Genomic DNA, 27809 nt, shown 5'->3' on the forward strand with positions numbered 1-27809 from the left:
TGTCCATCAAAGTTCATGAGAACTGCTTCGGTTGCTCATTGCTAATGAAGATTAAAGAAGACATATTCCCTGGATCAATATCATCACAGTATGAGTCAATGGCTGAGAACTGGCTCATGTTTGGAAACTGAGTAATTGTCATTTTTTCCTTGTAATAATGTCTATCATTCTTGAGTGTTAGATTCTTATCTTTTTAAGTTGCAGAAATCAAGAAATGTCCTTATTGTCTGAATATTTGTTTTGTCCCTTGGAACACCACGATATGTTAAGCATCACTACAAATCCGTCCTAACTGCTCACCCAGTCTTGCTATCTGTTTTTGTAATTATTTCTACCTTACATCTAAGAGTTCAGTGTTGTCATGTGACCTCTTTTCTTCTAGAATTCTGCCATTCTCATTGCCAGGGAAGTCCAGTTCCAGGATTACACTCCCAATTCCATCAACCCTGATCTACTGGAGACAGCTACCTTTGAATTATCAATTAGGTAAAGAAGATTCTCCCTGATCAAACTTTAGTCAGGTTCCTCTGATCCTTATTCTCTACCAGACCTCAACCTTGGCCCTTGTCCTATATTTGACACACTCAGCCCAGTCTTAGCAAAGAATCCTGTTATGCCATTCCCTCAAACTTGATATTTCATCACCCTAGTTTGCCTTCAGCAAGAATCCTATTAAGTTGGTTTATCAAAAATTATCCTACCCTATGTCTCCTTTAAATAATTTTCCATCCATGGACATCTCACACCACTCCTTTGCTATACTCAGAATTCACCTCAGTTCTATACTCTGTCCCCCATTACAATAACTATTGAATAAAATCTGTCTTTGATGCTTTAACCTAATGTCCAGCTCTGGCTGCCTTAGACAATTCTCTCCTGGGAATATGGTCAGATGGTAGTTTATCTGGATTACCTTTAAAAATAGCTCCACTAAATGCATATTTTGACCCTCCTTCAGTCTTTTTTCAAAGCATGTCCAAAATTTGCACCTTGTTTACTATATGCCATATTTTTTCAAGTTTCTAGGAACTAATCCAGAAGAATTTTAGGAATCATTCCAGGCTTTTTAAATCATAAGCAAAATCCCACACCAAAAAGTATCCACTATCCAGTTATATATTCTATGTCCCAACTCCAATTCAACTCCCTAAAAATTCATTCCCAGGCATTTCTCCCATTTTCTGCCAGGATATGTTAGCCATGGAGTGACCTGAGCCAGGAGCTTCTTTATTCCTCCCCCTCCAAAGAACAGACAATTATTCTCAATTTACTAGTTTAAAACAGAAGTTCTCAGGGGCGCCTGGGTGGCGCAGTCGGTTAAGCGTCCGACTTCAGCTAGGTCACGATCTCGAGGTCCGGGAGTTCGAGCCCCGCGTCAGGCTCTGGGCTGATGGCTCAGAGCCTGGAGCCTGTTTCCGATTCTGTGTCTCCCTCTCTCTCTGCCCCTCCCCCGTTCATGCTCTGTCTCTCTCTGTCCCAAAAATAAATAAACGTTGAAAAAAAAATTAAAAGAAAAAAAAAAAAAAAACAGAAGTTCTCAAACTGTGCAGTGCATCAGAAATACCTAGAAGGCTTGTTAAAATATAGATTGATGGCCCTTTCTCCATTGGGATGGGCCCCAAGAATTGTCATTTCCAGTATATTTGTAGTTGAAGCTGATGCTACTTGTCTACTTTACAAATTATTTGAGTCAAAGGAATAAGAGAATGTGGAGGAAGGAAAAAACACCTTTAAAGGCATCTCACTCGGGTGTCTCATTTTCACAGTAGACAAGAAAAGGGAATCTGCTCACCTATAGTAAGGGAAGCTAGACAACCCTGTTGGCCCATATGGTTAAGAAATCTGGATGTTCAAGGTTCTTAGGAGAATCTACCTAAACGTCTCCATCCTATGTTTCAGGTTTTCACTTTTTCTCTAATACAGTACTATTTTTTTCCCCAAAGACTTGTCAGGATTTTGAATTTCATTATTCTCATAATAATATCTTGTGCTAATTTTTTAACACACTCTGCCCTCCAGGAGATGAAGATATCCTTAAATGTTGCCATGGAAGGATTCTAGATTTCATACCATACTGCTATAATTTGATATTAAATTGGTTAGCAACATCTGATCTGCTGTAATTTTCTTTTTCTCAGTATTTCAATGGGAGATAAAAGCTATCCATAAACTCCATTCTAAATGGGGCAAGTCAGGAACTGCCTATTGTACCTTCTTCCTGGAAATAACATGTATCATTTATGCTCCTGTTGTACTGTGTAAACAAAACCACATGTCAAACATAACTTCTGGAAATATTTGGTAAAACTAATCACTGTGTTTCATACTTCTCATCTCTAAATATTTGCTTCACTATCCTTTCTTCCTTTCTCTCTCTCTCTCTCTCTCTCTCTCTCACACACACACACACACACACACACACACACACACACTCACCATCTCACTACAGAAGACTACCCAATTTCTTATTCATTCACCCCATTAAACTCAGTACTCTGGATCCATTTCTTAGTGATACATGGCAGTTTCTTCATCAGAGGATAAAGGGTCTAGACATAAAAGCACGGCATTTCAATTACTAATATATTTGATATTATTTGTACATAAATATTCTGCCTAGATACCTCAAAATAAATATATTCAATGCAGAATAATTTTATAAGTGAAATCGTGTGTTACTATGGTTTAGGTAAGGGTGTGGATTAAGTGCTCCCAGGAAATTCTATTCTCAGAACCCTTTATACGAAATCCAAGAAACATGCCAGTCCTCTCTGGTGACCTCATTATCTTCCCAAAGTGTGTCTGAGGTGAAGAATGATTTTGTCAATCACTGTCCTGAAGGACCGGTTTAGGCTCTGTGAGAGGATCCCTTTTTATCTTTTAGGTCTTTGATCTTCCTGGGGTGCAATTATCAGGCCACTGACTCTTCTGTCATTTTTGTCTTTAGGGAAATACCTGCAAGCTTCAATTTTCAGATGCACTGTAATTCAGACTTTCCTTTATTTTATGTCATGATAGTGGTTTAAATTCAGGTGTATCACTATTTGATAACTATTTTATCAAACTATGTTTGCTGTTGCCTTTTACTTGTGTAAAGTGAAAATTGTTAACATATTATGTTTTGTTACCATTTCCTTTTGAAGGGATTTATGTTTTACTAGTTAAACAAAATACCAAGGCCAGAAAAAGTCACTTTTTGGCAACATTCAAATGGTAATACTTATGATACGATAACAGATGCTGGGCTACTCATCCATCTAGGAACCTAAAATATCAGTACAGCTTACAAATTGCAACCACTCAGTCATAATGCATGAGATACATTTACTATGCAACAAAATAGTACCTACTATGCAACCCAACAATTCACTCCAATGTACTTACCCAAAAGAAATAAAAATACATACCCACATAAGGACTGGTACATACATGTTCATGGCAACTTTACTCATACTAGCCCCAACCTGTAAAGAACTGAATTATCCATGAACAAGTAATCAAATTGTGTTTAACATATATAATGGGACACTATAGTGTGATCAAGAAGAATGGACAAATAGTACATGTCACAAGATGAATAGTTCTCAAACCTTATGCTGAATGAAAAAAAAGCAGATAGAAAGAAGCGCATATTATATGATGAGGCTTATATAAAGTAATAGAAAATCCAAACATGTATAAATGACAGAAAGCAGATCAGTTGCTACCTGGTCCTGACTTAAAGTACACTGACTACAAAGTGATATGAGGGAACGTTTGTACATGATAGAAATGTTCTATATCTATATGATGGCTGTTGTTCCACAGACATACACATCTGTTAAACTCATCAAAATATAAATTTTAAAACAGTTAACATCTGAACTTAGAAGACCCAAGTTGAGACACTCCATTCACAGTCTATAAAATATAGACATTCTGTGATAATGACTATAAGAACTACTCAATATTTCTAATCAGAATAAATCATACACATTATATACTAGCTTCAGTTCTGAAATTTAGTCTAAAATTGTGATCAACATATGTCCTCAGCCCATCTGAGATTTTATGGTCATGAATTACTTATTCAATAATCGAACTTTTTGAAGATATCAAATTTTGATCCTTCCCTTAACAAACACCTATGTTTTCAACCCTGTAATGATTTATAATTAAGTGAAATAAAACAAATTTAATTATAACTAACGATAATTTTATTTTAAAATTAGAAATGATATGTTTAGCATTAAAATGATTATAATTTTGAAGGGAAGGGGCATTAGATAAAGAGAAATATTTTGATTCTAATTGAAAAGTATAATTTTTCTAAACTTGAGTTTTAGGTAGAAATATATCAGATAATTTAACTAAATTTGAAGCACACCTGAAAGCTTTTATAAACTTTTTGTATGTAAATTAGCTTCATTAGATTTAGTAAGTTTCCTTGAGAGACTTATAAAAGTTAAGTATAGTTAAGTATTTGAATATGTGGATTGTCTTCCTGGATATAAGATTTCTCAGTTGGCTATCTATAGTACTAACAAGGAATAAATATTAAATTTCTGTTATAGCTCAACCTGTTTACAGAAATTTTATTGGTTAAGATTACAAATGGAGGTGTCTGGATGCTTCAGTTAGTTGAGCATCTGGCTCTTAATTTCACCTCAGATCATGATCCCAGGGTCATGGGAAACAACCCCAGCATAGGGCTCTGTTCTGAGCAGGAAGCTGCTTAAGAGTCTCTCTCTCTCCCCCTACCCCTCTCCCCAGCTCAGATTCTCTCTAAAATAAATAAAAAATAATAAATAAATAAATAAATAAATAAATAAATAAAAGATTGCAAATGGAACTATTTAAGGATTAGTCTATGTGAATTACCTAGAGGCAGCATTAATAAAATTCCCTATAAAAACAATGGTTTATAATTTATATAAAATTATTGTGTTACTAATTAAAATGACAAGATCTTTTGGGTATTTTTGAATGAATTATATGGAAATCAGATTTTAAATGTGCTGCCTTAAAATAGGAATATGAATTGAATACTCAAGTTACTTCAATACTTTTTTAACTGTCCAAAGTTACCCTTAGATGTCAAAAGCTGACATTAATAATACAAAGTGGAGGCTCAGAGTCGAATGTAATTTCACTGGAGAAAATTATGGCAAGATGATGGTTATGAGAGTTAATTTTCAGACAGAGAAACTAGAAATCAGAAATATGGGCAATATTTTCAACAAAAGTAGATGAGAAAGCATGCACACTTATCCCGAAGTTCCAAAAGATGAGAATAAACCACCAACAACCATAAAATCTTCATTGTGTCAATATCTTTGTAGGAAGCAAAGTAAGGAAGTAAAGAAACAGTCTCTGATGGATTTGTGACCAGAACACCAACATTAACAAACATTCACTGAAAAGAATGTAGCAGGAAAATTTGAAAAGAGCAGCTAAACATGACAAAGGACTGATAATACCAGGTGACTTCAAGAGGCCTGTGGTAAAAACGACCAAGGACTGAAGCATTCTATTCCTATTAACTTTCAAACTTATATGCCATTCTTGGGCAGGGCCCTAAATTGAGAAACTATCTAAGCAGGTTCAAATTAATCAGGAAAGAGATAAGAAATGATAGAAGACCATATGGTCTGTAGATATACAGAAAGTGTGAGGCAACAATTTTATATCTAGCAAATCACTATAAGCAAAAAGAACACAAACCAACATGCAAGTTTATGAAGTACATTGTTATAATAATTCTTTTTAAAATAAATTTTAGACAACCAAAATTGCTGGAAAGACATAGGCATCAAGTATTGATAGGCAGCATTAAATATATTGGTACATATATAATTAAGAGAAAATATGAAATAAGAGGGACAGAAGGAGTGTAAGTGTTGTAATAGCTACATGGTGTAACAATATACACAGAATTTAATTATGAAAATAATAAAAGAATGGTCAATGAGTGTGCACAAGTTTTATTTTAAAGAAGTTATATTGGTGATAGTGTTATTATTGTTATTCTGAGACTTTTATGTGGGTATAATAGGACAGAGCAAATGAATAATTTGGGATATTTGAATTCTATCATGTCCATCATTCTTGACCATCATAAATTTCAGTGTGGGATAAAGGAGATGCAAATATAGAAAAGAAATGTAAGTAAGCATTTATTCTTGAATTTGATTGGAATGTACATATAATACCATTCAATATGATATATACACATATATGATAATTCAAATTCAAATACACACATATGCACACACACACAAACTTTTATACTCCCAGCAGTATCCACTGAAAATGACAAAAAATGAGAACATAGCAGCTGTTGTGACCTTGTAACATCATTTATTACAAAGGGGTTTTGGAGGTATGACTGATTCCAGAATCACAGCAGGAAATATTAAAGATGAGACCAGACAAGACACTTTTTCTCATGCATCCTATTATGACAAAAGGGCATTGAAGTAAGGAACTATCATAACAAAAGAATGAAAAAATTATGTTTCAAGAATAATAATTTCACTGTACTGAAACCTATCAATGTTTAAATGAATGAGTTTATGTTTAATTCCAGTATAGTTAAGATACAGAATTATATTATCCTTTGTATAATATAGTGATTCAATAACTCTATACATTATTCAGTGCCCATCAAGATAATTAACCCATTCACCTATTTCACCTATCCCTCACCCAAGTCCTCTTTGGTAAACATCTGTTTCTTCTCTATTGTTAACAGTCTGGATTTTGGTTTCTCTCTTTTTTCCTTTATTCATTTGTTTCTTAAATTCCACATACTAGTGAAATGATATATTTGTATTTCTCTAACTTGTTTTACTTAGCATATACTCTATAGATCCATCCTTGTTGTTGTGCATGGCAAGATTTCATTCCTTTTTATGGCTGAGTAATATTCTATATATATATATATATGTATATATGTGTCTATATGTATATATGTACATATGTGTGTATGTATGTGTGTATATATATGCATATATATATATATATATATATATATATATATATATACATATATAACTTCTTTATCCATTCATCTAATGATAGACACTTGGGCTCCTTCCATAATTTGGGTATTGTAAATAATGCTGCAATAAATGTGGTGGTGCATATATCTTTTCAAATTAGTGTTTTCAAAAATGGGTAAATACCCAGCAGGGCATTTACTAGATTATATGGTAATTCTATTTTAAATTTTTTGAGGAACCTCCATACTATTTTCCACATGGCTGCACATGGTTGCATTCCCAGCAGGGCACTAGGGTTCCTTTTATTCACATCCTTGCCAACACTTGTTTCTTGTGCCTTCGATTTTAGCCATTCTGAAAGGTGTGAGGTGATATTTCATTGTGACCTTGATTTTCATTTCCCTGATGATGAGTGATGAGGAACATCTTTGCATGTGTCTGTTGGCCACCTGTATGTCTTCTTCAGAAAGATGTCTGTTCATGTCTTCTGCCTATTTTTAATTAGATTATTAAGGTGTGTGTGTGTGTGTGTGTGTGTGTGTGGAGTTACTAATCCTTTATTTGATATGTCATTTGAAAATATCTTCTCCCATTAAGTAGGATGCATCTTAGTTATGTTGTTTCTTTCTCTGTGCAGAAGCTTTTTATGTTGATGTAGTTCCAATACTTTATATTTTCTTTTGTTTCTTTTCCCTCAGGAGACAAGTCTAGAAAAATGTTGCTACAGCTGAAGTCAGAGAAATTACTGCCTGTACTCTCCTCAGGAAATTTTATGGTTTCAAGTCTCATATTTAGGTCCTTAATCCATTTGAGGTTTTTTTTTTTTTTTATGGTATAAGAAAGGGAAGCCTGTAGCTATCCAGTTTTCCCAACATTATTTGTTGAAGATATTTTTTCCCATTGCATATTCTTGATTTCTTTGTGAAGAACTAATTGACCATATAATCATGGGTTTATTTCTGGGCTCCTTATTTTATTCCATTCCACTGATTTAGGTGTCTATTCTTGTGCCATTACCATACCGTTTTGATTACTACAGCTTTGTAGTATATCTTGAAATGTAGGATTGTCATACCTCCAGTTTTGTTCCTTTTTCTCAAGATTGCTTTGGCTATTCAGGGTCTTTTGCAGTATCCTTACTGTATTTCTCAACCAACACATTAGAAGTCCATAGAATTAGAGTATAACTGTTTCATCTAATGAATGTATATAGACATTATTTATCAATGGCAGTTGGCAAAACAAACAAATAAATGAACAAACACCGTACATGTTCCTCATAATCTTGCCAAATATCACCCATGGCCTTGTTAAAAATGTAGACAATAATAAAATTAGATTATTTCATTTTTTTTATTTTTCAGTTTTTCAAAGCCCTACATAAACTGTTCCTTTTGTTACCTCTCTGACCTCAACTTCTATTACTTTCTCCTTAGTAATTTTTCTCCCTGCCTCACTCGCCTCTTTGATCTTCACCAAATATAGGCAAGTAAACACCTACATCAAGACTGTTGTATTTGCTTGTACATCCCACCGATATATGAGAGTTAAAAAGAAGCCACCCAAGTCCTTAAAGTATTTACCTATAGTTTTGCATAAATTAGATTCCTTTTACATACATGATAGGACTGATCTCTTCTTGATATATTTCTTAATGTTTATGAATACTCAATCCTCTAGATATTTACTTGTTTATCTTTTGTTTACTTCCCTGTAATGTAAATTCCATTATGGTAGGAATTTTTATCTATTTATTACTGTAACCTGTGCCTGGTGCAAAGTATAAACTTATTAAATATGTATTTAATATACAAATAAATGAATGGGTAAAGTGACATGGCATGCAGTACAAGGTATTTTATTACTAAGTTTGAGCAACTTGTGGAAACTGCAAATAAAGATATGTAGTAGATATCTACAAATATGTAGAGATTTTAAATTTAAGATAACATTTATTAAATAAAATATTCCATTATAGAGGCTCAAATAGTTACTATGAGTATAGAGGTAAATAAACATAGACAGACCATGTCTCTATCAAACTTATATTAATGATTTCTTTCTATGGATAATAAAGTCTCCGTAATAAATGAGATTGCCTGGTAGGCGGGCTGTACAATGTAATAATAGCTAAGTTTCAAAACATATCAATGGGAAATAAGTTTTTAGGAGAGATAGAGAAACATAATATTAAAAGTGAGAAAAAGTACAGGCAAAGAAAAAAAATGTAAAAATTAAACTCTCTGTAGTGAAAGAGAAGATTTAAAGAAGAGTGTATCTAACAGTGCCAAATACTGCTGCAGGATTAAGTAGGATGAGAACAAAACCCAGGGATTGGATTTATTGATGAGGAATTCATTAGTAATTGTAGCAAAAGCTCTTTCTATGTAGTCATAGAGATATGGACCAGATTTAATGCATTGGGGAATGAGGTGGAAATAGAGACATCGATATTAACTGTTTCAGTCACTGAGTTTTATCAAGAAAGGGAAGAAACAGGGGCATGACATTGTGGTTAAGATAGTTTCAAAGAAAGTATTTTTTCTTTTTCTTTTCCTTTTATTTTTTTTTTAACATGGGAAAGACTAATATGTAGATTGACTGAGGAAAAAACACTGAGAAGGGAGAAAGTGAATAGACAAGAAAAATAGCACTAGAGTTCAAAAGGTCAATAACAAGGTGACAAAGCCTTAAAGGTCAATCTTCCTCTGAAGTAAGAAGAATATCAGGGTAAGTAATCTTAGAGAAGATGCAATTTATAGATCAGGAATATGTGTATATCTGAAAAATTGCCTCAAAAATAATTCTGTCTCAAAAAAAAAAAAAGAACTGAAATGGTATATTTGTGATATGTCTAATCATTTTATTTGGGGTTATATTTGTGAATCCTATTTCCTTTGAATACTCTCTGGGCTCTAAAAGTAGTTGCCACAATTTTAATGAAAACAGTCATTGCTATTTGGGGGGGGGAACAGAGATTAGACTTTTCTAATTTTATATATTATTCTAAGAAGGTTCAGTGGAAAGTTATCACTCTCAGTTTCAATATGTTACTAAAAAGAAAGTTAATGCTAAATTGTATGATGTTACTGCCAAGCAGGAATTGAGAATTACAATAGTGACAGGATATTTAGAATACATGTATTAGCACAAGCAGGATGTGGTGAGAATCAGAGAAGCGCTTCATGGAAATCTTGCAAATTTGGCCCTGATCCAGGGAAGCTCTGATCAAAGGAGTAGAGTAGGGCATGTACTTAAAAGAATAGAATGGAACTGGTGACATTTTCAGGTTAGACAGAGGTAGGGTAGGCTATTTTTTTTTTAATTTTGTTACACTAAAGACAGGGGATCTAGCTCTAGAATCTTTGGATGTGCATACTTTTTGGAAAGGACAGTGCTACTTGTAAATAACCAGACTTAGGTATTATACGTGCACTTTAGTTGTGATTTTATAAGAAGATATTGCTCTGAGGAAAAACATGATTCAAAACGTTATGGCTGAATTTTGTCTCCACAGCCAAATTTATATGTTGAAGCCCTAAATTCCAGTACTTCAGAATATTACTGATTACAGAGATACAGACATTAAAGAATTAACTTATAATGAACGTTTTAAAGTGTATCATATTCCAGAGCACCTGGATGGCTCATTCAGTTAAGTGTCTGACTTTGGCTCAGGTCGTGATCTCGTGGTCCATAAGTTTGAGCCTCGCATCTGGCTCTGTGCTGACAGCTCACAGAGTGGAGCCTGCTTCAGATTCTGTATCTCCCTCTTTCTCTGCCCCCTACCCCGCTCACATTCTGTTTCTCTCTCTCTTAAAAAAATATTAAAAAATATATATAAAGTGTATCCTAATCCAATATGATGGTGTCTTTATAAAAAAGAAAAAGAAAAAGAAAATTTGGACGCAAAAAAGTACCTCCAAGGATTTAAAAACACAAAGGAAAGACCATGTGAGGACGTGGTGAGACGATCCTCTGCAAGTCTGAGAGCTCTCAGAAACAATCACACCTACCAACATCTTCATTTTGGACTTCTGGCCTTCTAAATTGTGAGAAAATGAATGTCTCTGTTTCAAGGAACCCAGTTTGTGGCATTTTCTATGTCAGGCCCAGCCAACTAAAATACAAACCATCTCCTTAAGTTTTTGATGAATACTACAAATCCTTATATTTGATAATATTTGCAGTGACAAGGCAATAATAGTTACAAGAATAGTAAGAGTTGTAGAATTAGTAAAATCTAACATTTGTCAAGATATTACACTAAACCCTCACATGAACTACTGTTATACTCATTTTATGAACAAAAATTAAATAACTTCTCCAATGTCACAAAAAGTAGTGGCAGAACCAACAACTGTCATTGATAATTTGATTTCCTAGAATCTCACATTTTTTGAAAGATGACTTGAACAGCATAGAGCAAAATTATTAATAACATATAATATTTTGGACAAAAAGAAAACCTGACAGAAAACTGGAATGTTGGGGAGGATAAAGTGTGAATCAAATAAAAGAACATTTAAGGGCCGTTACACAACATATATGTTCTTATTAAAAAATAATCTGACAGCTTTTCAGTCTATAGTCCATGAGGCAGATACAGATTAGATGCAAAGTTAGTTTCAGCCAAAATTCTGCTTTGCTAATACATAATAATGGTATGAGAAAAAAATCAAGGGAATTAAGTGTATGAACATAGTGTTTATAATTATGGACCATGAAATTTAAACTAGAGGGCTGTAGACACACAGGAGGTGAGAAACATTGAAATTGTATGAAGGTAACTGCCTTGATAGTCACTGAATTATAAAGGATTTCTGGGGAGTTAATTATTATAAGGAATGAGCTGAAATGATAGAAGGTGGTCAGAGAGTTGGATGTATAAAGTTACAATTATAGAGGGATTATTGTGATTAATACTGACAATTTATTGGTTATGATGTATCTGCAAGTAAGGGACTGAGAAGATTCAAGTACAAGACTTTTAGAAGAAAGGAATTCCAAGGTATGGAAAGGCTGGACTTTAGATGCATCATACACATGTCTACTATGTTCCTAACATACCAAGAATTAAGATAGTAGTAGTGCTGGAGAAAGTAGATTGATCTAGGAATGAAAATCATGAAAAAGGGGGAAATATGCAAGGGTTAATGGATGACTGCAACAACAAGAATTAGTAGGCAATGATCTTATTCTATTAGATTCAAAATTAAGCTTGTGTGTGTGTTTTCCCCCAAGGGAGAAAAATTAGTTTCAAAGGAGCTACTTAGAGTTGCCACTTGAGAGGGTTTGAGGAGAATTAGTGTCCTTAGGGGAAAGTCAGGTTTTTATTAGTGCAAGAAAGTAAGAATGAAAGAAATATATGGAGAAAAACTAAAAATGTATAGGGTTTTGCTGATAATGAATCATAAATTACAGAGTGTAATAGAAATGGGAGGTGGGGAAGAAGCTATAAAAGGGGAAATAATGAGAAAAGAATAAGGGACACATAGTCTATGAGATGATGGTTGACTTGGACCTTGGTATTCTTGGTGTGGCTGCCATTATCAGACATAAAGGCATAATGATACTGACTCTAGTGGATTCCCATCAGGGAGTGTAGCAAAGGCCCAATTAAGAAGTGATTGAAGGCTTGGGAAATTACAAACAGACAATAGCCATACTTTATATAAAAAACAGAACCCTGACCAACAACCTATGGTAAACTCCCCAGATACCACCGTTGTTTAGCTACAGTGAACACCCCAGGAATTCAGGCTAGGAGTTTAGACTGCTATTTCAAATAACAATCCAGGAAGCCAAGCAATAACCCCTGAAATAATTGGCCTCAAATGGCCAGGATGTGATTGATTACAAAGTTTTGCCAATTTCTGTCCTACTTCTACCAAAGCAATCAAATATGCACATAAAACCAAATTACATGGGCTGCCCTTCAGCAAGTTTGCCTTTCTACAACTTTTCCATGCCAACAATCTCCAATTAAATAACTGAAGCTTTCCTTCTGTTTCCTACTGTAAAGCTTTCTACTCTACCTTTGAGTCTTTGCCAAAACACAAGTGATGATGGTTGATTTTCTTGCTCTAGCCTTTGCTTATTCAAAATTAAAAATGAAGGTAGATGCACTGAGAGAGTCATGCTTTTAATCTCTGGTCCAGTATAATGTTGAAACATTTTGAGGTCAAATTCTTATTCCATGTGTATGTACAACATCTTATTCCGGTTGATGGACTTCAGGATTTTCAGGAAGCTGAATATACTCTCACTTTAGGGTTGTTTTTCTCTAAATCTCTTTGTTCACTTATCCTAAGGATAAGTTCTCACTCTTACATTTCAGGGTAGCTTCTCCTGACTACAAAATTTTATATTGCCATTTATCCCTTACCCACTTTTCCATTGATCATTCCCCATCTCTCTTAACCTGCATTTTTCTCTTTTAACATATTTCTTATATTACTTCTTATGTTAATTTGTGTTGTACTCTTTCCAAGATACAATGCAACATCTTCAAAAATAGAAGACATTTTGGGGCGCCTGGGTGGCTCAGTCAGTTAAGCGTCTGACTTGGGCTCATGTCATGATCTCATGATTTGTGGGTTGGAGCCCCGCATCGGGCTCTGTGCTGACAGCTCAGAGCCTGGAGCCTGTTTCAGATTCTGTGTCTCCCTCTTTCTCTGTCCCTCCTCCACTCATGTTCTGTCTCCCTCTGTCTCAAATATAAATAAACATTAAAAAAAATAGAAGACATTTTTATTCCTTTACTGATGAATGAATTCCAAGGGCCTAGATCAGTGACTGGCAAAAGGTACCTGATAAATACTGTGTGAATAAATGAAGCAATGATATCATTTATGTAGAGAAATTTTATCATGATCAAAGCCTTCCCAAGCATAAATTCTATCATAGTTTTCAGAACCCACTTTTTTAAAATATAAAACATAAGGACTTGCTTCTTGGTAAAAGAGGTTTAGCTAATTTCTCAATAACTAAAGAATAACAGTGAGTTAACTTTTAAATACATAAATATAACCTAAAATGGTGTCTTGATAAATGTGATCATTGAATCTTCTTCAGCAATTCCTTATGTGTTTTACATCTCTGAAATTTGTAGCAATAATAATGGCATCTTTCCAACTTCCTCATACAGAATGGAAAAGCCACTGTTCCTACCTAGTTTTTGTCCTGCTTATGCAAACACCCTTCTCTTCTATGATTAACATTTTCATTGATGGCTCATTTATGTCCAATTTTGGAGAAGTTACTTACAAATGTGCTGTGCCTTGCTAAGAGATCCTTAAGTAAATGTAAAGCTTCCGAAAGCCAGATTTGCTATTTTTTTTGTTTTTTTTTTGCCTAAGAATACATACATAGTTTTAAGAAGGCAGATAATACAGTCTTATTTTGTAACTATTTTTCAACTCAGTGTATTCAAATATGACAATTTTTAGTGGTTTGAGTTTTGTCTCCTGAAAATTCTCATGCTGAATCCCTAAACCCTAGTACCTTATAATGTGACCGTATTTACAGATTAGACATTGAAAGAGATAATTTATGTTAAATGAGACTGTATAAGTAGGTTCTAATAAAACGTGACTAGTATCTGTGTAAGATGAGGAAATCTGGAGAGATATGAAGAGTGTATAAGCACAGATTACAGTCCATGTGAAGGCACATCAAGAAGACAGTCATCTGCAAGCGAAGGAAAGTGGTCTCAGGAGAAATCAAACCTGCCAACACTGGACTTGGACCTCTTGGATTCCATAAATAAGAAAATAAAGTTCTGTCATTTAAGTCACCTAGTGTGTAGTATTTTGTTATGGCAGGCCTACCAAACAAATACAATAATATTTTTTTTTATTTTTTCACCTCAATGAGAATCAACTGTCAAAGTAAATTATGGAAAAAGCAAGTGGAAATGTCTAGTGATAATTATTTCTAACTCATGTTTCTCTTTTAACAATAGAATGCCACCACCTTTATTCATATAGCAACATCAACATCAGCAATAGCAACTTCCATTTTTGTGGACATAATTATATGCCAAATGCTGTTTTTGAAATACTTTATCTGGCTGATGTGGACTGAATTGTGCCTCCAAAAATTCATATATTGAAGTGCTAACCTCTGTGTGACTCTATTTAGATACAGGTCACTAAGGAGGTAATTAAGGTTAAATGTAACCATAATAGTGAGTTTCTATTCAATAGGACTGATTTCCTTATAAGAAATGAAGAGATACCAGAGTGGATATGCACTCACTATCTCTTTCTCTCTTTCTCTTGCCCTCCCCCCATGTGTGTACACAGAGAAACACATGTAAAGGACACAATGAGAGGGCACTATCTGCAAGATGAGGAGAGAACCATTAGATATCAACCCCACTGGCATCTTGACCTTGCACCTCCAGAATTCAGAACTGTGAGAATTTAAACTTGTTGTTTAAGTTAACTAGCCCTGTGATATGTGGTTATGATAGCTTAGGCTGACAGAACAGATTTTGGTATCATAAATGGGTTGCTGTTGTAATAAAGACTCAAAATATAGCAGTGCGTTTGGAATTGTGTGATGGGTAGAGATTGGAAGAGGTTTTTTTTTTTAATTTTTTTAATGTTTATTTATTTTTGAGACAGAGAGAGACAGAGCATGAACAGGGGAGGGGCAGAGAGAGGGAGACACAGAATTGGAATCAGGCTCCAGGCTCTGAGCCATCAGCCCAGAGCCCGACACAGGGCTCGAACCCACGGACCCATGAGATCATGACCTGAGCTGAAGTAGGACACTTAACCGACTGAGCCACCCAGGCGCCCCAGAGACTGGAAGAGTTTTGAGGTGTATGCTAGAAAAGTCTAAGTTGCCTTAAAGGAAATGTTGGTAGAAATATGGACATTAAATATTATTCTACTGAGAGTTTAGAAAGAGCACAGTATAGAGAATGTATCATCTTAAAGGATACATACATCATAATGAACAGAATGCCATAGAAATAGGAACATTAAGTGTGCTTCTGGTCTCAGACAAAAATGAGGAACATATTGGAAACTGGAGGAAAGATGATTCTTGCTATAAAGTAGCAAGGAACTTAGTTGAATTGTACTCTAGTGCTTTGTGGAAGGATTTACTATCTTGGATATTTAGCACAGGAGATTTTAAACATGTCCAAAATATGACCTGATTTCTCCTTAATACATAAAGTAAAATACAACATAAGAAAGATAACTTGAAGAAATTGTTAAGCAAAAAGGACTCTCAGCTTGTGCATATTGCAAAAAAAAAATGAGAAAACATGCTCTGGAAAGGACACAGAGTGTATGGCTATACAATAACTCCATAGAGAGATTACCCATAAGTTTAATTGGTCATCTCAGCTGAAGCCAGGGATAGAGATGGAGTTATACCAGCAAATATATTATCTGCTTAGACTAAAGAAAATAAAGCTGAGACAAAATGAAGAAGGTTGTCAGATTTCTGGAAGCCTGTAAGATGAGTCATTAGAGCTATCTCTGGCCATGAACATGTTATCCTTCAAGAAAAGAGAAGAATGACCCTAAAAAGCAGTACTAAGGGCTGGGGGACAAGAAGTGTCTTCCTTAGTTTTAGAGAATGAAAACACCTCGTTTTCAAGAGAACAGGCTGCCACTGCCCAGGGCCTGAGGAGTAGGATTGCCTATTCAGGGATGTTTGGGCAACAGTGTAACCCCAGTGGGAGGAAAGTGGGCCCATCACTAAGGCCCACCCACTAAGGTGGGTCCATGGAACAGAGCATCAAGCCAAAGAGGATTATTTTTAAGTTTTAAAATTGGATGAAATGTGCCCTAAGTTGTTTACTTGCTTGGGGAAACTCCTTTCTTCTATCCAATATCTCCGTTTTTTGACAGAAATATCCTATGCCAGTGCCATTGTTTTATTTTGGAAGAATATAACTTGTCTGAATTTACAGGTTTACTCATGGAAAAGAACTTTGCCTCCGGATGAATTGTACCTTGAGTCTCACCTACACTTGCTTTAGATTATATTCAGATGAGATTTTAGACTTAGAATTGATGCTGAAAGGGGTTAAGACCTTAGGGCTATTGGTATGGGGGATATATTTTGCAAATAAAATAAACGTGAACTTGGGGGTTCCAAAGAATGGAATGCCATGAGCTGAATTGTGTCCTCACAAAATTCATGTTGAAATTCCAACCACCATTACCTCAGAATATAATTATGATGGGAGAGAAGATCTTGAAAGAGGTTATTAAGTTAAAATGAAGCCATTAGAGTGGTGCCCTAACCCAAAATGACAAATGTCCTTAGAAGAGGACTAAACACCAGAGAAATGACCATTTGAAGAAGCAGAAGAGGATGACAAACTGAAAACCAAGGAGAGGCCATAGAGAAAGCTAACTCTGACAGGACCTTGATCTCAGGCTTCCAGTCTTCAGAACTATGAAAAAATAAATTTATGTTTTTTAAGCCACCCATATTGTGGTATTTTGGTATAGCAACCTTGGAAAATGAATATCATTAGCATCAGAATTGAACCACAATACAACCACTCAAGATTCAAAAAGAGGCATAAGTACTTTTAAACAAGATAACACATAATACTGAGATGCAATTTAAAAATCTGTTAAACATTTCTACACCAAGACCTGTTTTTAGAAATTATTTAAATTCTCAATTAAGATTCATTCTGTGTCTTTCTTAGAAAACAAATTTATTCTTCAGAGGTTAAACCATTTTAACAATAATTAAAAAATAATAACCAAGTTATTGGAAATAAGCAAAAACATGCCACATTTTCCAACTTATATTTTTATATTTCCTACTTGTATTTTCCTAATTAAATTTTTCAAACACTTTTACACCTATTTGTCCTTTTTAATTTTAAAATATTTAAACAAAGAAATTTACTTTTAGTGGATATTTTCACAGTAATAGTATCCTTGAAAAAAAATAACTGTAAGATAATTCATAGCATTGCAATTAGTAGACTTAAGTCATCCTATAAAGTTTACACACACGCACACACACACACACGACAACATAGGTTGTTTCTGACTTTGTTCTCCCTCAAAAGGACAGGCAATGACTATTTGTGGATAAGACACCACTGAGAAACATCCTAGAACACTAGGGGTGAAGCTGAAACATGCTCCTGCTACACCATACACCTACACCATACAGAACAAGACAGATTGCATTGGAAAGGTAAGAACAGCTATATTCAGACTGCATTGCCACTCCCCCAGACCAGCATGGCACCATGTGGAGAGATCTCCTCTGAGCCTATTGTTTCTCCAGTAGGGAAAGAGGCCAAGAGGGGCCATCCAGCTTCCCCACCACAGTTATTGTGGGTCATTTTGTGCATTTCCTACTCTCATCTTGTCCCACAGGTATAGCTGGGGAAATCTGTGGGCCTCAAACACTTGGAATCTGATTGTGATGAAGAAGAAGGAAGGGACTTGCAACAAATAGCACTCGGGTTTGGCAGATCTAGTTCCTACTTGTAGAGCACAAATCGTAACCCAAACCAGCAGCTTCGATTCTCTGCAGAATCAAGTCAGTGTTGCAGTCTGGCTAGGGAACTTGGCAAGGTACAGGTCTGCCTTATTTGGGTCCTCCAGAAGATTCCTCAGCTCTGGAGTCTTATCTTCCACCATCCAGACAGGGAAGCTGAGTCAGATTCACTGGTTATTAGGTATAGTTCATAGGACCATCTCACCATAAGGGTTGCTGAGAACATCTGGAAGCTGGATAGCCCAGCAACACTCAAGCTGAGAAACATGCAGGTAGCACTACTTTCCCAGAGCAAAGTCAGTATCAGGCATGATGGGTTCCCTACAATGCCCACGCAAAGGGTTTAATTAATAACCCCACATACTGTTAGTATAACTCCTGGTCCCTACTGTTTGGAAAGACTACTCAGGAAAATTTTAGGAGGTAGCTGGAGTGGGCCTTCCCATACCATGCATGCAGAGAAGCTGAATCACATTCCTCTCTATTTCTTTGTGTGGTTCCTGGCCTGTTTGGCCAGGGAGGCTGGTAGAAATGACTGGAAGTGGTGTATCCCAGCAAGCTCAAGCAGAGAAGTGGGCAAGCAGAGTTGATAGATTGCAAATTAAAGCCAGTGGCTCTGTTTGGCCAGGGAAATTGTGGCATGGGTCAGCTCGAGTCAAGGCCACAAAGAATCTTACCAGTCTTGCAGCTGGTTCTTCCACTGAGCTGAGGCAGAAAAAGAATATTTCATAGCCCGATGCATTGCTGAATATAGCCTTGACCCACTTAACTAGGGAATTTTACCAGGGCACACAGGAAGTTGTGACCATGTGAGGCTGATAGACCTGTTTATAGTGGCACTTGAACAAGAGCACATCCAGTGGCTTTCCTCATGTGCATCTTCTTGCCTGATTTGGATCACCAAACTGAGCTGTACAGGCCCTGGGTCTTATCCTTCTGCTCCCCTGGGGCAGAAAAGCTAATTTATAGCCCCACCTACTGCTAAGTGTAGTACCCAGTCCCAACTATCTCAAAAGTCTCTACCAGAGAACTCAGGTAACTGTGGAGTCCATCCATCCTATGGTCTCACTTGGATAGGAAATGAAGCCAGCAGTCCCCTCCAACCATTTTTAGCCAGTAGCACACTCCCAACCTCCAATCTCAGAGCTTGGGCAGTTCCCTTGCCCCAAAATAGATCCTGATAACAAACCCCACCTGTCCCAATTTACCAGTGGACACACCCAGAAAACCAAATAGTTAACTGGTGAAGAATTGTCTCTGCCTAAGCAAACCTGTAACATCTTGAAGAGGAGACTACTTACTTAAATGCATAGATATCAAAAGAAAGAATCAAGGATTATGAAAAATCAAATATGATAGCACTAAAGGAAACTAATAAAGGTCCAATAACTGATCATAAAGAAATAAAGATCTGTGAAATGGCAGGCAAAGAATTCTGAACAATTCTCTGAAAGATGTTTAGTAAACTACAAGAACACATGGATACTCAACTAAGTTAGGAAAACAATGTATAAACAAAATGAGAAGTTCAACCAACAGAAACCATTGAAAAACCAACCAACAAAACAGAAATCCTAGAGCTGAAGAATATAGTGACTGAACTGAAAATGTTATTAGAGAGCTTTAAGAGCAAACTCGACTATGCAGAAGAAAGAATCAAAGACCTCAAAGAGAACATTTGAAATATCCAGCCAAAAGAGCAAAAAGGAAAAAAAAAAAACTGAAAAAGAATAAGGAAATCCTATGCGGCTTATAGGACACAATGAAAAGAAAGAATATTTGCATTGTGGAATTCCACATTGACACTAGAAAAAGAAATGGATATAAATGATATTAAAGCAATAGTGGCTGAAAATTTCCCAAATCTGAAGAAAGAGTTAGACTTTGAGATCCATGAGGCCTAAAGACCTCCAAATAGGTTGAGCTCCAATAGGCTTAAACCAAAGACATTATAATTAATTTACCAAAGGTCAAAGACAAAGAATTTTGAAATTTGAAAGCAATAGAAAAGGGGAAAGTTATATACAGGGGAATCCTCATAAGATTATCTACATATTTCTCAACATGAATTTTTCAGAATTGGAAAAAATGGTTTGATATATTCAAATATTAAAAGAAAAAAAATCAACTAAGAATTCTATATCCAGCCAAGTGGTCCTTCAGAAATGAAGGTGAGATAAAGACTTTTTCAAGCAAATGAAAGCTTAGAGAGTTCATCACTACTAGACCTATCTTATATGGAATGCTAAAGGGAGTTCTTTGTGTGGAAGTAAAAGTACACAAATTAACATGATAAAAACACAAGAAGGTAGTATAAAACTCACTGGTAATGGTAAATATATGGACTCTGTAACATGGTATTGGGTGTGCATAATCCACTTATAATTCTAGTTTAAAAGTTAAAAAAATAAACATTAAAAGTAACGATAACTACCACTTTCTATCTCTAGTTACACAGTATAAAAAATATGTAAACTATAGCATCAATAACCAAAAAATGTGAGAGAAGGGGCACCTGGGTGGCCCTGTAGGTTAAGCACCTGACTCTCGATCTTAGCTCAGGCCTTGATCTCAGGGTCATGAGTTCAAGCCCTGTGTTAGGCTCTCTGCTGGGCATGAAGCCTACTTAAAAAAAAAGAAGTGAGGGAAAGTAGATTGGAAAGTGTAAAGTTTAGGAATTCCATTGAAGTTAAACTGTTATTAGTTTAAAATATCTTAAAATGTTTTATGTAAACCACATGGTAACCACAGGGGAAAACATGTAGTAATTACACAAAAATGTGATAAAGAGGAAAAGCTTACTGGTACCAAAAGATATCAAAATCCCATAAAAGATAGCAGGATGAAAAACAAGGAACAAAGAATCTACAAAAGAAATAGAAAACGATGAACAAATGGCAAAAATAAATCCTCACGTATCAAAAATTACTTCAAATGTAAACAGATTATTCAATCAAAAACATAGAATGGATGAATAGACTTTTTTTAATCCAACAATACGCTACCTACTTTAGCCTTAAAGACACACCCAGACTGAGAGTAAAGGGATGAAATAAGACATTTCAAGCATATGGTGACAACACCAACAACAAAAAAGTGAAATAGACTTTAAACTCAAAATGGTAAAAAATAAAAAATAAGTCATTATGTAATGATAAAGGGGTCGATCATGTTAGTTTTCAACATCCTTGAAAACTTCCCAGGTATAATCTGAAAAAGACCCCCATATATGGAAGGCATGGACAAACTGAAAAAAGATTCATAGGTAGCAGATTTACTAAGGAAGGAAACTTACATATGAGACTTGTCTTCAGTGCCCACAAGTAGATTTCTGTGTATGACTACCAAACTTTAAAAGTTTATACAGAGGTCTTAATGGGTTCAGTCATATAAACCATCCCAATAGACTCAACACTTTCTATGTCAAGGCTGTATACTTGGGGTAACTTCTTAGAATGGGGAAGGCAAGAAGAATGTACATTCCAAGCATAGAAAAGAGGGTGGAGAGCCCCCAATTACACAGGACTAGCCCATGGGCCAACCAGTAGTCATGTCATCTCCATGACCACCCCCCCACAACAAATATACAAAAAGCTATACATATTGTAAATATTTATATGCCCCACATCATAGCATCTAAATACATGAAGCAAAAACTAACAGAGCTAATGTTTATAGCAGCACTTTCAACAATAGCCAAATTATGGAAAGAGCCTAAATGTCCATCAACTGATGAATGGGTACAGAAATTGTGGTTTATATACATAATGGAATACTACATGGCAATGAGAAAGAATGAAATATGGCCTTTTGTAGCAACGTGGATGGAACTGGAGAGTGTTATGCTAAGTGAAATAAGTCATACAGAGAAAGACAGATACCATGTTTTCACTCTTATGTGGATCCTGAGAAACTTAACAGAAGACCATGGGGGAGGGGAAGGAAAAAAAAAAGGTTAGAGAGGGAGGGAGCCAAAACATAAGCAACTCTTAAAAACTAAGAACAAACTGAGGGTTGTTGGGGGGTGGGAGGGTGGGGAGGGTGGGTGACAGGTACTGAGGAGGGCACCTGTTGGGATGAACACTGGGTGTTGTATGGAAACCAACTTGACAATAAATTTCATATTTAAAAGCAAACAAACAAAAACCTAACAGAGCTAAATGAGGAAAATAATAGTAAAACAATAATAGTTTGGGGGCTTTAAAATCTCACTCTCAACAACTGACTCATCATTCCAGAGAGGGAAGAAATAAGGAAAGAACATATTTGAACACTGTAGACAAACGGAATTACCAGACATATACAGAACATTCTATCCAACAACCACAGAATAAACATGCTTCTCAAGCACACACTAAACATTTTTTTAGTTAGGCTAGACCATATGTTAGGCCACAAACAAGTCTTAGCAAATTCAAGAGGATTTAAATCATATCACTATTATATGAAACTAGAAATCAATAACAGGAAGAAAATTTGAAAACTTAGGAATATATGTAAATCTTCTGAATCATCAATGGATTAAAGAAGACATTAAAAGATAAATAAAAAAATGATCTTAAGAAAAACAAAAATGGCAACATACCAAAACTTACAGGATGCAACAAAAGCAATTCTAAGAGGAGAATCATAGCAAGAAACATCTAGATTAGGTTGTTAGCAGGAGGAAGTATATAATAAAGATTAGAGCAGGGGCATCTGGGTGGCTCAGTCGGTTAACAGTCTGACTTTGGCTCAGATCATGATCTCATGGTTAATGAATTCGAGCCGCACCTCTGGCTCTGTGCTGACAGCTGGAGCCTGGAGCTTGCTTTGGGTTCTGTGTGTGTGTGTGTCTCTCTCTCTCTAGCCCCTCACCTGCTCATGCTCATGCACTCTCTCTCTCTCTCCCTCTCTCAAATAAATAAACATTTAAAAATTTTAATAAAGGTTAGAGCAGAAATAAATAAAGAACAAGAAAACAATGGAGCTACCAAACTAAGAGATGGTTCTTTGAAAAGACAAAATTGATAAAACTTTAGCTAGACTAACCAAGAAAAAAGGAAGAGGATCAATTTCCACTAATTATAAATGAAAGAGGGGACATTATAACTGATACCACAAATACAATAATTTGTAAGAGGTTACTATGAACAAATGTAAGCCAACAGACTGGATAACCTAGAAGAAAGAGAAACTTTCTTAGAAGCATATCATCTACAAAGACTTAATCAGGAAGAAATTAAAAAGTTGAACAGAGTAATTGCTAATAAGGAGATTGAATCAGTAATCAAAAATCTCCTCTATAAAGAAAAGTTCATGACCAGATGGTTTCACTGGTGAATTTTACCAAACATCTAAAGGAAAATTAATGCCCATCTTTCTTAAACTATTCTAAAAAAATTGAAAAGGAAGAAACACTACTAAAATCATTTTATGAGGCCAGCGCTACCCTAATACTAAGCCAGAAAATGACATTACCAGAAAACTACAGAACAATATCACTAATGACTACAGATGCAAAAATTCCTAATAAAATACTAGCAAACCAAATTCAACAGAACATTACAAAGGTTATTCACCATGATCAAGTTGGATTTATTCCAGAATGCAAGAGCATTTCAACAACACAAATCAATGTGAAACATCACATTAACAGGATGAAGGAAAAAAATTATATGATCATTTTGATAGATTCAGAAAAAGCAACTGACAAAATGCAATATTTATTCATGATAAATCTCTTGAAAATTGATGAATTTTTAATACAGGGGACATTCCTCAATATAATAAAGGTTAAATATGATAATCACATAGCTAACATCATACTCAGTGGTAAAAGCTACGAAACTTTGCCTCTAATGTCAGAAATAAGATAAAGGTACCCATTCTTACCACTTCAACATAGTACTGGAGTCCTACCTAGAGTACTCAGGCAAGAAAAATAAAAGGCATCAGAACTGGAAAGAAAAAAGTAAAAGTCCTTCTATTTTCAAATGATATAATTTTATATGTAGAAAATCCTAAAGACTCCCCCCAAAAACTGTTAGCTATAATCAACATATTCAGTAAAGTTTCATGATACAAAATTAACACAAAAATCAGTAGTGTTTCTACACGATACAAAAAATTATTTGGAAAATAAATTTTAAAAAATCCCATTTACAATAGCATCAAAACTCTAAATTATTTAGCTATAAATTTAACTACGGAGGTGAAAGATCTCCACTCTGAAAACTACAATATACTGGTGAGAGAAATTAAGACACAAATAAGTGGCAAGATACCCTGTGTCCATGGCATGAGAGAATAAACATTGTTAAAATGTCCATACTACCAAAGCAATCTACAGATTCAATGCAATCCCTAACAAGATTACAATGACATTTTTTTACAGAAGTACAAAAACAACCCTAAAATTTATACAGAACCACAAAAGACCATGAATAGCCAAAGAAATCCTAAGAACAAAGCTAGAAACATCATATTTTCTATTTCAAGCTATATTATAAAGCTATAGGAATCAAGAAAATGTGGCATTGGCATAAAAACAGACAAATAGACCAATAGAACAGAACTGAGAGCCCAGAAAAAAAAATCCAAGCATATATAGTTACTTAATATTTGACAAGGGAGCCAAGAATACTCAGTAGAGAAAAGACAGATTCTTCAATACATTTTGCTTTGAAAACTGGTTATGCATATGTAAAAGAATGAAACTAGACCTCTATCCCTCACCACTCAAAAAAAAAATGAACTCAAACAATAAACAATATGAGAACCTGAAACAATAAAACTCCTAGAAGAATACCTAGGAAAAAAGTTCCTGGATCTATGTTTTGGCAATGATACAAGAACTCATACTCTCGGGGCACCTGGTTGGTTCAGTAGGTTAAATGTCTGAGTTTGGCTCAGGTCATGCTCTCAGCGTTCATGAGTTTGAGTCCTGAGTGAGGCTCTGTGCTGACAGCTTGGAGCCTGCTTCAGATTCTGTGTCTCCCTCTCTCTCTGCCCTTCCCCCGCTTGAGTTCTCTCTCTCTCTCTCTCTCTCTCTCTCTCTCTCTCTCCCCTTCTCTCTCTCTCTCAAAAATAAATAAGCATTTAAAAAATTTAAAAAACGCATATGTGTCGATAAGAAAAAAATATTCTAATTAAAAATCAGCAAAGGACGAAAATAGGCATTTTTCCAAGGGAGATATATGAATAGCCAACAGGTATATGAAAAGATGTGCATTATCACCAATCATAAAGGGAATGCAAATCGAAAACACAAATGAGATATTATCTCACAACTGTTAGGAGGACAGTTATCGAGAAGACCAAATTATAAAAAAAGCTGGTGAGAATATGGAGAAAAGAGAACCCTTGTGCACTGTTGGTAGGATTGCTAACTGGTACATCCATTGTGGTAAATCCTCAAAATATTAAAAATAAAACTATCATATTACCCAGCAATTCCACTTCTGGGGAATATATTTGAAGGAAAGGAAAACACTATGTCAAAGAGATACATGCACCCCCATACCTATAGCAGCATTATTTACGATAGCCAAAGACACATAGGAAACAAACTGTTCCGATATATGTACACATGGGATGTGTACATTTTATTCAGCCATAAAAAAATGAGGAAACACTGACATTTATGACAACATAGGAAACATTGACATTTATGAGAACAGTATACTATTTGAAATAAGTCAGAGAAATACAAATACTATATCATCCCACTTATATGCAGAATCTGAAACAAAACAAATAAAAAACAAACAAAAAATACCCAAACTCATAGAAAAAGAGATGATTTTTGTGGTTACCAGAGATGAGGGAGTGGGAAATTGGAGGAAATTGGTTAGAAGGTACAAACCACCAGTTATAACATAAGTACTGGCGATGTAACACACAACATATTGTTTATTAACACTCCCGAATGGTATAAACACTGCTGACTAAATAAACCATAACATTTCTCATTTCAAGAAAAAGAAAGTAAGCATATGAAGTGATCAGTGCTAACTAAATTACTGTGGTAATCATTCCATATAAATGTTTGCTGGTAATTATGCTGTATACTTTAAACATATAAAGTGCTATCTATCAATTATATCTCAATAAAACCAAAAAAATTCTTTATTTCATTTTTAAAAATACTTTTATAGTATGCCAGAGTAAATAATATGAAGATTAATGGATGCCAGTAAGACATTTATACATACATTTATGAAGCATGAAAAGAAAATGGAAGACATATGATTTAAAATTTTATCTCCTATGGCCATTAATTGTTCCTCTGTGACCTTTGAAAAACATAAACTCCTAACAACCCATCTCAGTAGCATTTCTTTCTGGGGGAACTAATGATATTCTAGTGAACCAACTCTTCACTGTTTTTAAAAGTAAAAATGCCCCTCAATGTTTGTGACCATCAAAAACACACACATATATTTTCAATTGCCCTTGGAGTGGGATTCAGAGATAAAGGGACAATGTGAGAATAAAAGCAATAAAGTGCATAGCCCTGACCAGATCTCCAGAAGAGATACAGGCCTTCTCTCTTATGTGTAACTTATACATATCTCTATTGACTAATCGGTTTAACCTTTGCTGTCCTTTCTGAAGGTAATAAGGAAAAAGCTTCTATAAAGGTAATGAATTCATGTTTCCTTTAGAGCAACCTGTGAAAATCAGAGACTGGTTTCAGACCTCCCAAATATCCCCAGTGTAGATATACTGTTGCGGAGATCAGGCAACAGAGCTCAGGAAATGTTTCAAGCCCTTTAAATATATGAAAGAGCTATGGAGTTGAAAGATGTGGGAATAAAATGTTTTGTTTTTCCCTTATAGGATAGTTCTATTTCTTTTTTTTTTTTTTAATTTTTTTGAATGCTTATTTATTTTTGAAGGAGAGAGAGAGAGACAGAGCATGAGCAGGGGAGGAGCATAGAGAAAGGGAGACACAGAATCCAAAGCAGTCTCCAGGCTCTGAGCTGTCAGAACAGAGCCTAATGCGGGGCTCGGATCCACAAACCATGAGATCATGACCTGACCTGAAGTCGGACACTTAACCAACTGAGCCACCCAGGCGCCCCAGGATGGTTCTAAGAAGAGCAAGTGAACATTGTGGGAATTGACAAGGAAGGATCTAAGAGTAACGTTTCAACCTTGCTTTATGAAAAGACCTTGAGATGCATAGTTTGGTGTCTTATTTAAGCAATCCTTACAAAACATCAAGATTATATTACTGTCTAATATTTTCTGGCAAACATTATAAAAATTTAATACTTTTAAAACTTTTTATTTATATAGATGATACAATGCAGAAGTCTACTATTAATTTTGTTG

General features: G+C 35.2%; 1 long non-coding RNA gene across 1 annotated transcript; it reads left to right on the forward strand.

The window, feature by feature from the left end:
• Positions 1-418: 418 nt before the first annotated feature.
• Positions 419-27809, forward strand: LOC123576070. The gene is made up of 3 exons (XR_006701149.1): positions 419-486; positions 15293-15404; positions 27774-27809. It is a non-coding gene; the product is annotated as an uncharacterized LOC123576070 (long non-coding RNA).

Source organism: Leopardus geoffroyi, chromosome C2 (genome assembly GCF_018350155.1).
Source record: "Leopardus geoffroyi isolate Oge1 chromosome C2, O.geoffroyi_Oge1_pat1.0, whole genome shotgun sequence".
NCBI classification, from domain to species: domain Eukaryota; kingdom Metazoa; phylum Chordata; class Mammalia; order Carnivora; family Felidae; genus Leopardus; species Leopardus geoffroyi.